This window comes from Delphinus delphis, chromosome 15 (genome assembly GCF_949987515.2).
Source record: "Delphinus delphis chromosome 15, mDelDel1.2, whole genome shotgun sequence".
NCBI classification, from domain to species: domain Eukaryota; kingdom Metazoa; phylum Chordata; class Mammalia; order Artiodactyla; family Delphinidae; genus Delphinus; species Delphinus delphis.
Window position 1 is genome coordinate 69,232,010 of NC_082697.1, and position 13,776 is coordinate 69,245,785.

The 13,776-nt window shown below is 41.4% G+C and overlaps 1 long non-coding RNA gene across 1 annotated transcript in view; it reads left to right on the plus strand.

Moving 5' to 3' along the window:
- The window catches only part of LOC132438813 (uncharacterized), a 103,493-nt gene that overhangs the window by 33,299 nt on the left and 56,418 nt on the right, over positions 1–13,776 (plus strand). Inside the window, exon 3 of the long non-coding RNA XR_009522226.1 lies at positions 6,174–6,263. This is a non-coding gene — a long non-coding RNA (uncharacterized lncRNA). The remainder of the gene's footprint in view (positions 1–6,173; positions 6,264–13,776) is intronic.

Consider the following 13,776-nt stretch of genomic DNA (forward strand, 5'->3'; position numbering starts at 1 on the left):
CAGGCTTGTACAAGAGGATGTGGTGTAGAACAGAGCTGAGAGTGGGCCAAGGGCTCAGAGGTGGCTTTCCCCACACATGGAATGGGTTTGAGAACTCTGCAAGTGAACTTGGCCTTCTAGGTTGTTGTGAAGGTATATTTATCAAGGAAGCAGGCTAGAACATATGTTATTTAGGTTTTCATTTTGTTAACTATTTAACATATGGTATATGGGCCTTGTGTTTTTACTCTTGCCGTTGGCCCTTGCGAATCTTAGAGGTGAGCAGACCATTGTACTCTTATCTTTTATGAAGGAACCAAATCTGGACAATTTTTTTCTTTCTCCCAGGGAAAGGTGCATCTTGGTGTATTTCTTGCCAACATGAAGATGTTAGTTCTGGGCACAGTCACAAGATGCCAGATGGTAGCCAGGTACCAACTGCTAACTATTGATGAATTATACCATTTAGAGACTAGAAAATCCTGACTGCTTTCTATATGGCCCTATGGTAGCTCATGGGATGTGGGAAAGATTTACTGCCTTGTTTAAACAGAAAGGACCACATGTCAAGTGAGCAGGGAAATTCACCTCTCAAAGAGGACCCTTCCTATGTTTTATCACAAATCCCTATTATCATAAACCAGCCATTATGGTAAGCCAAGCACTTTCATACGTAACTCACATGAATTACATTTTATGGAATATTATTGGGAACGAATCACTCTTCTTTCCTCATTCAGCCTCTTGGAAATAACCCACATAGAAGTCATACACTCTTATCACATTGCTTTTGCTAAGAGATCTTGTATTAGTTATACACTGCTGTGTAAGAAATTGCCCCCAAAACCTAACAGCTTAAAATAGCAGCACTTAGGAATCCGGGTGTGGCTTAGGTGGGTTCTCTGGCTGAGGGTCTCTCAATCAGCTACAATCAAGTTGTGGCCAGGGCTGCTCCATAAGGCTCAGCTGCAGGGGAGGGAGTCCTCTTCCAAGCTCACTCACCTGGTTGTTGGTGTGAATATGATGGGCTGGCACTCCCATGATTCTATTACATCATATGGCCAAAAGGATTTTGCAAATGTAATTAAAGTCTTAGATCAGTTGACCTAAAGATAGGGAGATTATCTGGGTGGAACTGACCTAATCACATGAGGCCTTTAGAAGGGTAGCTACCACATGTGTATTTAATGAGTCTGGGTCTCAAGGCCAGAGATGAGGGAAGTCAGAGATTCAAAGCACAGGAAGGGTTAGACATGCTCTTGCTGACTTGAAGATGAAAGGGGCCATGTGGCAAGGAATGCAGGTAGCCCCAGCAGCTGAGAGCAGCCCACAGATGACAGCCAGGAAGGGAACAGGAACCTTAGTGCTTCAACTGCAAGAACTGAATTCTGCAAACAGCAAGAATGGGCTTGGAAGTAGATTTTCCTCCAGAATCTGTAGACAAGGATTCAGCCTGGCCCACACCTTGATTTCACATTCGTGACACTTAGAGCAGAGAACCCAGGTAACCTATACCCAGATTCCTGGCCCACAGAAAGAGTGAGATAGTAAATGCGTATTGTTTTCAGCTTCCCTGTGTGTGGTGATCTGTTATGCAGTGTTATAGACAGAATTGTGTCTCCTACCCTCAAATTCACATGCTAAAGCCCTACCTCCCAGTGTGATTGTGTTTGGAGATAAGAACAATGAGGTAATTAAGGTTAAATGAAGTCATAAGGTGACTGATCCAAACAGAAAGCTCACTCACTCTTTCCATACACACTCACCAAGGAAAGACCATGTAAGGATGCAGTAAGAAGGCGGCTGTCTACAAGCCAGAAAGAGAGCTCTCACCAGAAACCGAATTGGCTGGAACCTTGATCTGGGACTTCTAGGCTCCAGAACGGTGGAAAAATAAATGTCTGTTGTTTAAGCCCCCTCATCTGTGGTATTTTGTTATGCAGCCCAAGCTAATATATGCAGTGATAGAAAACCAACAGTAACTTTGCATCACTGTTGCTGTTTTGTTCATTAAAGGTAAAGTCACTAGATCCAGCCTACACTCAGGGGGAGGGGTTCCCTAGGGTGTAACACTAGGTGATGGGGATCATTGCATGCCAGCTTAGAAGTCTACCTGCCACAGTTATATTTAACAAAAAATACAACAACAAAACGAAAATATCATTTAGCACATATACCAAACATTAAGTAGGTGAACTGCACCCTGAGAATATTGGGGTAATTCCAGTCCTCAACACCATCCACTCCTTGTGCAGTTGTGGCAGTTTTCTATTTCCCACGTGGGCACGGCAAACCTTGGGGCAACTTGCTTCTCTGTTCAGCTGGGTGGCAATGTGGCGTAGTAGTGCTTGGCACATGGTAAGTTAAAGTCCCAGTTCTGCACCTTCCTAGGTATGTGGTCTTCTTGAGCAAATTACTTATATATTCTGAAACTTTGTTTTCTGACATGTAAAATGGGCATAAGAAGAATACTTGACCCACAACATCATTAAGAGGAATAAATATGCTGATGCATGCAAATGTAGAGCACAGTGCCTGGCATATAGTAGATGCTTAAAATTTTTATTTATGTTAACAAAATTTAATCTGAGTATATTTTAAAGATCTTATTGGCTTTATTCAATGATTCATGAATTGGACAGCATCCAATCTAGCAGATGCAAAGGAGCTCCAAAGAGCTGCACAAGGAAAGAGATTTTATAGGCAGAAGGAACAAGGAAGTTGGTTAAGGCAAAAAGCCAATTGGTTATTGCAGGTTTACTAGGGAATGGCAGGGGTTTATCAGACGATTACCTAATTAATTCTCATCAAGTCATTTCTGAGTGGTTGGTTTAAGATTCCACTTCTGGGGACTTCCCTGGCAGTCCAGTGGTTAAGACTCTGTGCTTCCATTACAGGGAGCATGGGTTCGATCCCTGGCTGGGAACCTAATATCCCACAAGCCATGCAGCATAGCCAAAAAAACAGAAACAAAAACAGAAAAGATTCACTTCTGGGAGAGCTGAAACATTTATTGAATCTCGGTTTGGTGACATGGGACTTAGCACAAGTGATTCCATTTTGGGTCTGTTGTCTTGTCTTTAATGTCTATTATTAATATCATTATCAGGAAGGTCTCCTGGGCTACCTACAATGCCACAGACACGTGATGGTGTCTGCTCTTCATCGGAGTAAACAGTTGATCTTATTCATATATTTTATTTCACTTAATCTTTACAGCACACCCTATGAGATAGGTATTTATTATACCCAACTTACAAATAAGAAACTTATTAAACCGTAGGGAGGCTAAGCAATGTCATACAGCAATTTAGCAATGAAGTTAGGATTCCCTGACTCTGAATCCCATTGCTTCCCACTCCACTGAGCTGCCTTTACTGATATCCTGATGCATTTACTGACGCCTTTACTGGGTTTCATGGGGCTCCAGATTTTAGCATCACCAGGTTGCATAAAAGAGCTCATCTTCTTTACATAGAGAGCACTTTTGGCCCAAGCAGAGGTTTGCCTTCATCCTGGATTCCCAGGTCACCAGGACAACTGAAATTATTTAAATTTTTTACCATTCCTCACTTTCACTTTTTACATTCTAAAACACCTCAAAAATCCAGGCCTGTTGGGAGGATTCCACACAGCTCTCTGGGGGAGCATGTGAGTGGTTGGAAGGGTGGGTTTGAAGCCAAATTCTCCAGATCTTCCCCAGCCTGGCTTGTGTTTCATCACCTACAGCCCTGGGGCTTTGTGTCTGAGGCTGAATGTGGGGACGGGGGAGGGCTGGGTGTAAATTCTTCCACCCCCATCAGTGCTGCTGGGCCTCTGGGAGCACTGTAGAGATGCAGTCCATTAAGGAATTAGCTTGGTGCTAATGCTTTCCACTGAGAAGCTATTCTTCTGGGGCCTCCCGAGGGGTAGCTGAAAGTGTTTCATTCCTATTCATTCTATTCTCTGCATTCCCCAATTTAATGAGGTCTTTACTTTTGCCTTTAAAGAGTGCTCTCACCCCTATGGTGTCTAGCTGTTAGCTGGAATTTGAATACAGAAGGGAGCAGGGAAAGAAGGGAAGAGAGGGAGCACAAGGGTAACCCCACGTGCACTGAGAAGGAGCTGGCTATCTCTGGCTCCCCATCTTTGGTCAGCCCTGCTTCTGCCTTTCCTGAAATTCCAAATTTTGTGTCTCAAAGACCTCCCACCTACTGGCTGAACCATCCCCAGTTACAGAGCAGACTTCCTTGGGGGCACAGAGTTTGTTAATTGTCTCCACCCCCAGACCAGTAGGGATCAGAATAAATTCATATTCTCAGAAAATAGAGCCAACACAATAGCTGGGCCTCTGGCTGCCTCCACTGTCTCTGCTCCTTCCCAGGCTCTGTTGGCGGCACTCAGACAACCCTCACTGGACAGAGAGTTCCAGCAGATACTTGGATGCCCACAGAGTGTTGAAGGCAGAACTTCTGGAATATGGAGTTTCATTCAGTGTTTATTCCATTCAAGAGACAGGGCTTCTAGCTTGATCGACCTTCCAGTGATACTGCTAAATGCTCTAGATTCACCCTTAGCCTCAAGCTCAAAGCCAGCATAACTCTCCAGAGCCCTCTTTACTCTTGCTACTTTCACCCACAATGGGCAGGTCTCCCCATTCTATAACCACAACTTGTCAGACTCCTAAATATTCCCCAGGTGACTGAACTTCTTGTTACCATGGCCTAAGTGATCGCTTCCCCATCTTTTACAGATGCCTCCAAGCATTAGTGTTGAGAGAGTCATATAGCCCTGGACTTTGTCTACATTGTTTAGTTCCCCTCTCTGTGCCAAGTTAGTTTTATCAGTGCCAGTCCCAATTTCCTACCATCATCCTATGACATCAGAAGAAATCTCAGAAGCTGATTTTATTCTTTGCTCTCTGTTTGTATATCTTTATTATAACCAGTACATTTCTTTCAACCTGGAATGGACTTACCAATAACAGAATGGAACTGACCTTAGCTTCTGGAAGAACTCAATGCAGTAAGCCACTGCAGAAGACTGTCTTTACATAAGTTGCTGGTAATCAGTCACCAGGCATCAAATTCAGAGTCCCAGGCAATTTTTCAATGCCCACATGGTCTGAAAAAAAACACTTCTTGCATATAGAGCTTGGCCCAATTTTTACTTCATTCAAGAGATTGGGCCTCCATCTTCATTGGCTATGCTATAGTCCTCCCAGTGACCCTACTTAATGCCATAGACTCAGCTTTAGCCACAAGTTCAACCGCAGCCTGTCTAGAACACTTAGACATGCTCAGGTATTCAGAAACTGGGTCAACAGCAAGGAGAAGTAAACTAAGATACGGCATGATGGAAGATTGAGGCACCACCATGAAATCAGTCTGATCCCTGTCCAACTACAAGAGAGTGACAAACTCAGGCTGGGACTACCCTATCAGTTAGTGTTCAAAGTCAGGCAGCTGTTGGCAGTGGTGTTATAGGAGAATGGTTCCTTCTTAATGTCACCTGACCTCATCTGAGGCTAAACATGGTTCTTTACTTTGGCTGCACATTAGAATCACCAAGGGAGCTTTAGATATATCAGATGCCTGGTCTCCATAAACAGAGATGATGACTTAATTGGCCTGGGCATTAGCAGTTTTGGAAAACTCCCCATGTCATTGTAATAGGCAAGTACGCAATGATGAGAACTACTGACCAAAAATGAATAGGACTCAGGTATTGATGGTGGCAACCAGACTGAAGGCTCTAGCTCTGACTTGGAAATGGAATATGAGGCAGAAGAAAAAAACAAACCTAATCATAGACTAGGCCAACCTAGATAAATTGGGTGATTTCTTCCAAATCCACCAGTTGCAGTCTAGCCAGGTCTTCCTCCCCAACCAACTGAAAGGCTGAGGTTCCTAGTGGACCACAAGAAAACTCCCTGGTGCGTTTTGGTTAAAGGACTGGACTGAACTGAGTTTAGGAGTGAAGGGCCTCACTGACCACACCTGGATGAGTCAGGGACTGACATTTTGGTAACATCACTCTTCCCATTAACATTACATCCTTAATATTATTCTCTGGCATAAAATCCTTCCAGGAGTCTCCTTTAAATTGTTACAATAAGAGGAGGCTATAGACCTGAGATGCATAGAAGATAAAATGGGCCATTGAAGAGCCTTATTTTTTGAGTGAAATGGACCAACTATATTCTTTTTACACAGTTAACCAGGAAAGAAAACCATCTGAAAACAAACCTTGCGGATGATGGCAACTTGCAGAGAGGAGATTGAGCCTGGAATGTGGTGTAGGAGGTAAGCAATGCTAACGGCTAATGATCCATTAGCTTGTGGAGTTGAGCAACTATTGGGTTTGCTACCAACCGCATCCAAGTGGGAGCCTTTCAGGGACGTGCAGTGGCTGTCAGTCCTCGGAATAAAGCTGTGTGAGGCTGGTGGCTGTGTGAGCTGTCATTGGCTGGTTTCAATGAGCAGATGTTGCCTAACATAGCTCAGTCTCATTTCCATACAAGCTGCCCATGCCCATCCCAGGCAACCTCTGAGCAAGGGCCTTTGCTTCCCCACAATCGGCAGTGCCTTGGTTCTAGGTGAAAATGGACAGAGGCTGCAGGGGTTGCTCCTAAAACCGATTTGGGGGGAGGGAATAGATAAACTCACCACTTAATCATACACTTTTCTCATGGCTAACGTGTTGTCCCTCACAGTCTACTTTTTGCTGGGACAGTACAAAGAATCTTATGTTTATTTATATAGAATATTTATCAAGTGTCTACTTTGGGAAAGGACTATTGTAGGCACAGAGGATGGAGCAGTGAGCACAATAGATAAGCTTCTGCCTTCAGAGTGCTAATCGTCTAGTGGGAGACAAAAAAGAACCAGGGATACCTATAAATAAATAAATATCAGTAAGCATAAAAGCCACGAGGAAAACAATACAGGGTGACCTGAGTATCAAGAAGTCAGCACAGGGAATGATAGAAAAAATAGACTAATTGGACTTATCAAAATGAAAAGCTTTTGTGCTGCCATGGAAGTGATGCAGTGAAAAAGGCAACCTAATTTTTATTTTTTAAGTAAAGGGCCAATGATCTGAATAGATAGTTCTCCAAAGAAAATGTACAAGTGACCAATAAACACATGAAAAGTTGTTCAACATCATTAGCCATCAGTCAAGTACAATTTGAAACTGTAATAAGATACGACTTTACACCTATTAAGGGAGCTATAATAAAAAACACAGATGAGAAGTGTAAGCAAGGACATGGAGAAATTGGAGCCCTCATATGCTGCTGGTGAGAATGTAAAAGGATGTGGCTACTTTGGAAAGGGTCTGGCAGTTCCCCCCCGCCCCCCGCAAAATTAAACATAGAGTTAGCATATGACCCAGCAGATCCACTCCTATGTATATACTCAGGAGAAATGAAAACACGTGCCCACACGAACACTTGTATGTGAAAGTTCCTAGCAGCATGACTGTAGTAGTCAAAAAGTGGAAACAGCCCAGATGTCCATCGAATGATGAATGGATAAATAAAATGTGGTATACCTATACAATGGGATATTACTTGGCAATAAAAAGTAATGAAGTACTGATACATGCTACAACATGGATGAACCTTGAAAACATTATGCTAAGTGAAAGAGGCCACTCACAAAAGCTTCCATTGTCTGATTCCATTTATATGAAATGTTCAGAAGGAGCAAAGCGACTGAGCCAGCAGGTAGACTAATGTTTGTCTAGGGACAGCAGGAAGTGGGGAGAAGGGGAGTGACTATGGGTTTTTGGAGGAGAGAGAAAAACGTTCTAAAATTGATTGTGGTGATAATTGCACAGCTTTGTGAAGATACTAAAAAACCACTGAATTGTATTCTGTACTTGAAATAGTGATGTTCTATGGCATATGAGTTACGGCTCAGTAAAGACTTTATTAAAAGAAGATGAAGAAGAAGGAGAATAAAGTAGCAGCATGTGCCCCCCCTCCAGCCATAGAAGGATTAAGGATTTGGGGGAAGCATTCTGTGCAGAGAGAATAGGTAATGTAAGTGCCCTAGATTTTCTGTTTGATATTTTGTGGTAAAATAAAAAGAACATGGGTTTGGGGCCAGGCACATCATCGTCTGAATCCCATACTGACCATTTACCAAGATTAGCTTCCTTTAAAACTTTTTTTAAGCTTTCTTCTTTGAGAACTTACTGTGTACTAGATATTGCGCTAATAGATTTCCATGCACTGATGTAATTTCCTCCGAGGGAGGTGGTATTATCTTCTTCTTACAGGAAGATGAGACCCAAAGTGCCTGTAACCACTACATGATACTGAGGGAATGACCTGGGATATGCACATCATCTTCTTGGCTCTTAAGTGTCTCATTTATGAAGTGGAGATAATATCTACCCAACATGGCCCTGTAGATGGAAACCCATGTGTACCTAGCAGTGTGCCTAGAATTACTTTAAAAGTTTTTTTTTAAGTTTTTATATTAAAAAAAATTTATATGATTATTTTTTATGAATGTCTTATTTCCACATTCGATTGTGAGCATTTTTAAGAAGTGGCAATGATTTACATGCCTTTCTAATTTTAACCTTATGGTACAACAAAACTGGGTTTGGTATTTGTGGCAGGTTAAATAATGGCTTTCCCCTCAAAAGATATGTCCAAATCCTAACTTCCAGATCCTGAGAATGTTACTTTATTTGGAAAAAAGTTCTTTGCAGATGTCATTAAGATAAAGATCTTGAGATGAGATCATTCTGGATTACCCATATGGGACCTAAATAGAAAGACAAGTGTCTCTATTAAAGACACAGACACCAAGGAGAAAGCCATGTGAAAATAAAAGCAGAGGCTGCAGTTATATATTCACAATCTAAAGAATACCTGGAGCTGCTAGAAACTGGAAAGAGCAAAGAAAAATCAGAGTGGGGCCCAACCAACACCTTGATTTCAGACTTCTGGCCTCCAGAACTGTGAGATAATACATTTCTGTTGTGTTAGGCCACCCAGTTTGTTACAGCATCCATAGGAAACTAATATGGTACTTATGAAGAGTTAGATTATGAATAAATAAATATTAGATTATGAATAAATAGCTATTGATTGATTGAGGGTGTTAACAACAAAGGCCACCAAGAAACAAGGAATAAAGGGAGGATTGTAATTAGTAATTTTTGAGCACAAGACACTGTCGTGATACTTTCACAGCTATTAACTTCTCTCTCGCTGGAGCCAGTCAGTATGGTTAATTGTATGGATTTTGAAGTTAGAGCCAGGCGCAAGCCTTGCTCCCACCACCTATTTTATATATGATACCAGGCAATCAGTGTCATTTATGTATATCTCAGTTCCTCCATCTGTAAAATGGGAAAAATCATTGCATCTAAGGTGGCTGTGTAGAGTAATGAGAAGTAAAAATATTTGAGACAAGCTATTTCTCTGATGAAACAGACAGTAGGGTCTTGAAAGGCTAACACTCCTACACAGAGATGAGCTCTAGACAGACATTGCTCCCAGAATTTAGTTATAGATTTTCAGCAGTCTGATTATGATAGGCCCAGGCATGGTTTTCTTCATATATGTTTTGTTTGCTGACCTCCTTGATTCTGTAAATTTATGTGTTTCACCAAATTTTGGAAGTTTTTAGCCACTATTTCTTCAAATTATTTTTTCTACTCTTTGTTTCAGCAACTCTAAAAATCCATATATTAGATCTTTTGATTCCCACACTCCCAAAAGTCCCTGTACATTTTTTCCAGTATTTTTTCTGTCTTTTCTTCATTTTAGGTAATCTTTATTTATCTATCTTCAAGTTTACTTTTACTGACTCTTTTCTATGTCATCTCCATTCTGTTATTAACCCCATCCAATAAATTCTAATTTCAGATACCATGTTTTTAGTTCTAAAATTTCCAGCTGATCCTTTTTCATATTTTCAATTTCTCTGAGTTATCCTATCTTTTCATTCATTATGAGAATATTTTCCTTTACCTGTGGAGCATATTTATACCATTTTAAAGTCCTTGTCTGATCATTTTATTTTTTATTTTTTAAATTTATTTATTCATTATTTTTAGCTGTGTTGGGTCTTTGTTGCTGCGTGCGGGCTTTCTCTAGTTGCGGCGAGCAGGGCTTACTCTTCGTTGTGGTGCACGGGCTTCTCATTGTGGTGGCTTCTCTTGCTGTGGAGCATGGGCTCTAGGCATGTGGGCTTCAGTAGTTGTGGCACGTGGGCTCAGTAGTTGTGGCTCACGGGTTCTAGAGCGCAGGATCAGTAGTTGTGGCGCACAGGCTTAGTTGCTCTGCAGCATGTGGGATCTTCCCGGACCAGGGCTCAAACCTGTGTCCCCTGCATTGGCAGGTGGATTCTTAACCACTGTGCCACCAGGGAAGCCCTGGTAATTTTAATACTTGAGACATCTCAGTGTTGGCCTCCGTTGACTGTCTTTTTTTTTTTTTTTTTTTTTTTTTTTTTGAGAATGGGTCACATTTTCTTTATTGTGTATATGTTGACTGGTTTGGAGTTGTGTTCTGGACATTGTGAATGCTGCGAATTCAGTTATATTTCTCCAAAGAGTATTAATGTGTATAACCTGCATTAATTTGGTTAGGTGGGTGGCAACTCAAATCTCAGTTTTAATATTTTATATTTAGCTGGGCTATTTATAGCCCATGCATATGTGGTTCAGGCCTGAGACTTGGGGCAGATTCTGTATGCAGAATTTAGTGTTATTCTTCTCTGATTCTCTCCTTATTTTGAGATTGCCTCCTCAGTCTTCAGCAGCCATAGTTGCTCCAGGTTCCATCCCTTTGTTCCTTAGGTCAGAAAATTGGGTTTTCTATGGTTTTAGATTCCCTAAATTATGACTGGAGTCTGCCATCAGGTCAAAGCCCCTATCCCCAGTGGGAAACTCACTTTATCATGATTTCATCTTCCAGGTTTTGACTCTCCTCCAAAATCTTTTGCCTTTGTTCACACTCTAGACCCTTCAGGTGGTTGTCTTAGGGGGTACTTTGTCCCAAGTTTATAGCTGTTTTCTGTAGGAGCATCAGTCTATTGAAACTTACTCCTTCATCATGGAGATAGAATCTTGCATTTAGCTATAGGTGGAAAATATAAGAAGCACTTAAATAACGTCTAGCCCAAGGTAATCCTCAATAATAATCACTACTTATTATTCTCATCATAACAGTGTGTAGGATTAGCATTATTATTCCCATTGTGCAGATTAAGAGTAAGGGCTCAGAGAGGTTAAGTAACTTACCCAGCATCTTATAGCTAGTAATTTGAGATTTATCAAAAGGAGTACATTTCAGTTTGGAGTTTTGGCTAGATATTTCCATTCCTGTTCTCTCTTGAATCTTCAATGACCTTGAATATCTAAGATTCATTGATTTCCGTCTGTAAATGGAGATTCATAACTGTGCTGCTGAACCCCTGATGCTACTTTTCATGAAGAGAAATGAGCTTGAAGAATGTCAGGCTCAGGTTCACCTTATGAGCAGATATAATAAATAACCACAATGACTATTTAAATGGGGATGAGAAAATGACCCAAAGCCTTTACTTGGCTACCACAAAGACACTCAGCTCCTCCTTTTATTAACTATGTGGCATTGATCAGTAATTTCTCCTTGAGTCTCAGTTTCTTCATCTGCGAATCGGGTGTAATAATTCCTAATCCCCACGCTGGGAGAGAATTCAGTGAGAAAGCTGACTTCCCCATGCCGGACTTTGTCCTTCACAAATGGCAGGATAGATTTAAGTTAGCAGAATTGGAATAGTGACTCCATAGGCAGTCCAAAGAAAGAGGAAACAGAAGTCAGTGGCACAGAGGAGACCAATAGTTTCTCTGGGGTTTCCTGTGGTACGGTTTTCCTTTTCAGATGGCTGGGAATGAGGCTTCTGCTTGCTGGAGAGGCCAGTCCTCGACAACAGTCCATTCTCCTCACTGCCACACACGACCACTTTTCCCCTTGAGTGGTCTCTGGCTTTGGCAAACAATTAGGCAATGGACAACAAGACTGCACACGGTTTCTGGGGAGGTGGCTTCTTCTTATTACTTGACGCTTCATTTTTATTTTTAGTTTTCTTATCTTTGCTCTCATCCCAGGGGAATCTTCACATATGCTGTATTACTAAATTCTTGCAATGGAGCAATGGAACAATGGAATAAGTGATAAAAAGTAGATTTTGTAATTCCCCAGTCTCTCTTGGGATGGGCTTGAATAGTCCAATCCTTTGGACTTATATTTGGAAATATTGGTTCATCTAAAGTTTATCACATAGGTTTTATTATCCCCCATTTAACAAATAAGGAAACTGAGAGGCAGAGATGGTATAACTTGTGCCAATCTCCACAGCTTCTTAGCGCAGAGCAGGTATTCAATGACATTAAGGGCCATGGAAAATTGAATGTAGCCGGAGGAACACCATTTCTTTAGACTCTGTCTCTGGCTTTTACTTATAACTTTATAGCTGCAGTCTAGATTAGAGACTTAATTTTATATTTTCTCAAAGATTTTGCTTTGGATTTTTTGTATGGGAACTTGGAGGGTGAGAACCCAGTGTGTGCATCCCTTTCAATTTGGAGATTGCATTTTACATGTCTGTGGGATGATACAAGAATAGACTTATACTAAACTGTTTATTTCAGGTCTGTTTACACTTCCCATTTTATTTCTGACACATAGCTCTTTTTTCCACTGCATCACAGCTCCGTCCTTTCCAGCACAATTCTTTCCTGTCTTCTGTATGCCCAGGAACCACATAAACAAATAAAAGACATAGAGCAGCACATGTAGACAGTGTCCTCTGAAAGTTGAAGTGAAATCCCCCGAGATGAAAACCTCAGTTCTCCAAACAGGCTCACCTCTTCCCCCACATGGCTCTGCTAAAGGATTTGTCTGGGAAGGTCTCTGAGTCCATGTCTGTTTGGTGACAGCTGTCCAAATGTAAGAGGTGTTATGCATTTGGAGAATGAAGTTATTTGGCTGAATTGATGGTGTGTGACCATGAGTGTCAGATGTCTGTTTTTGTGCTGGGCATTACATCCTCACTTCTTTTGGTTTCCAAAGCAGACATGTTGGAGAGAGATGAATTTGAGGCAAACATCATTTTCCTTTGTAGGAAAGAATAATATTATTCCCAGCATGTGAAGTCCTGCCAGGAGGGTATCTCCTAGAGTACAAAAGGAATCAATGCAAAAGGACACAGTAAGAGCTAGTCAAACTCTCTTTCTTAAAATTACAGTAGAAAATGAATAGAAGGGACCTTGCCAGAACTCAACCATCATTTACTGGTTTAGAAGGGGAATGGCTGGAGGCTGGAAGACGTCTGAGAAACATTGGAGTCTAAATCCCTTTTCACTACTCTTGAACTTTGCAGAGCTCGGAGGCCTCAGAGAGAGAGTGGAGATACAGCGCTAGGAAAGGGAGCCAGCTGTTACCACGTGTGCATGGGGTGAAGACAGGCCAAACAGAAGATGTCAAATTCTAGGTGATTGCTAGGTTAAGAAGTTGTAGAGAATATCAGTATGATGGTTGGGTTATTGGACTGCATAGCTCTTAGTATGTCTTCCTAACCTGAGAATATTTGATTGTGTGAGTTAGACCAAAGTTAATTCACTCTATATTCAAGTTCTCTGTTGCTCTACAGGTTTTGATCGACTGCCCCAAGGGAATGAGATGGAATATACACCAGAAACATGCTTTCAGAGAGAGTGAAGCATTGATATAAGTTATAATTCAACAAATTACATATATTTGAACACCCACTGTATACTAAGTCATGAGATTCCAAAGATGAA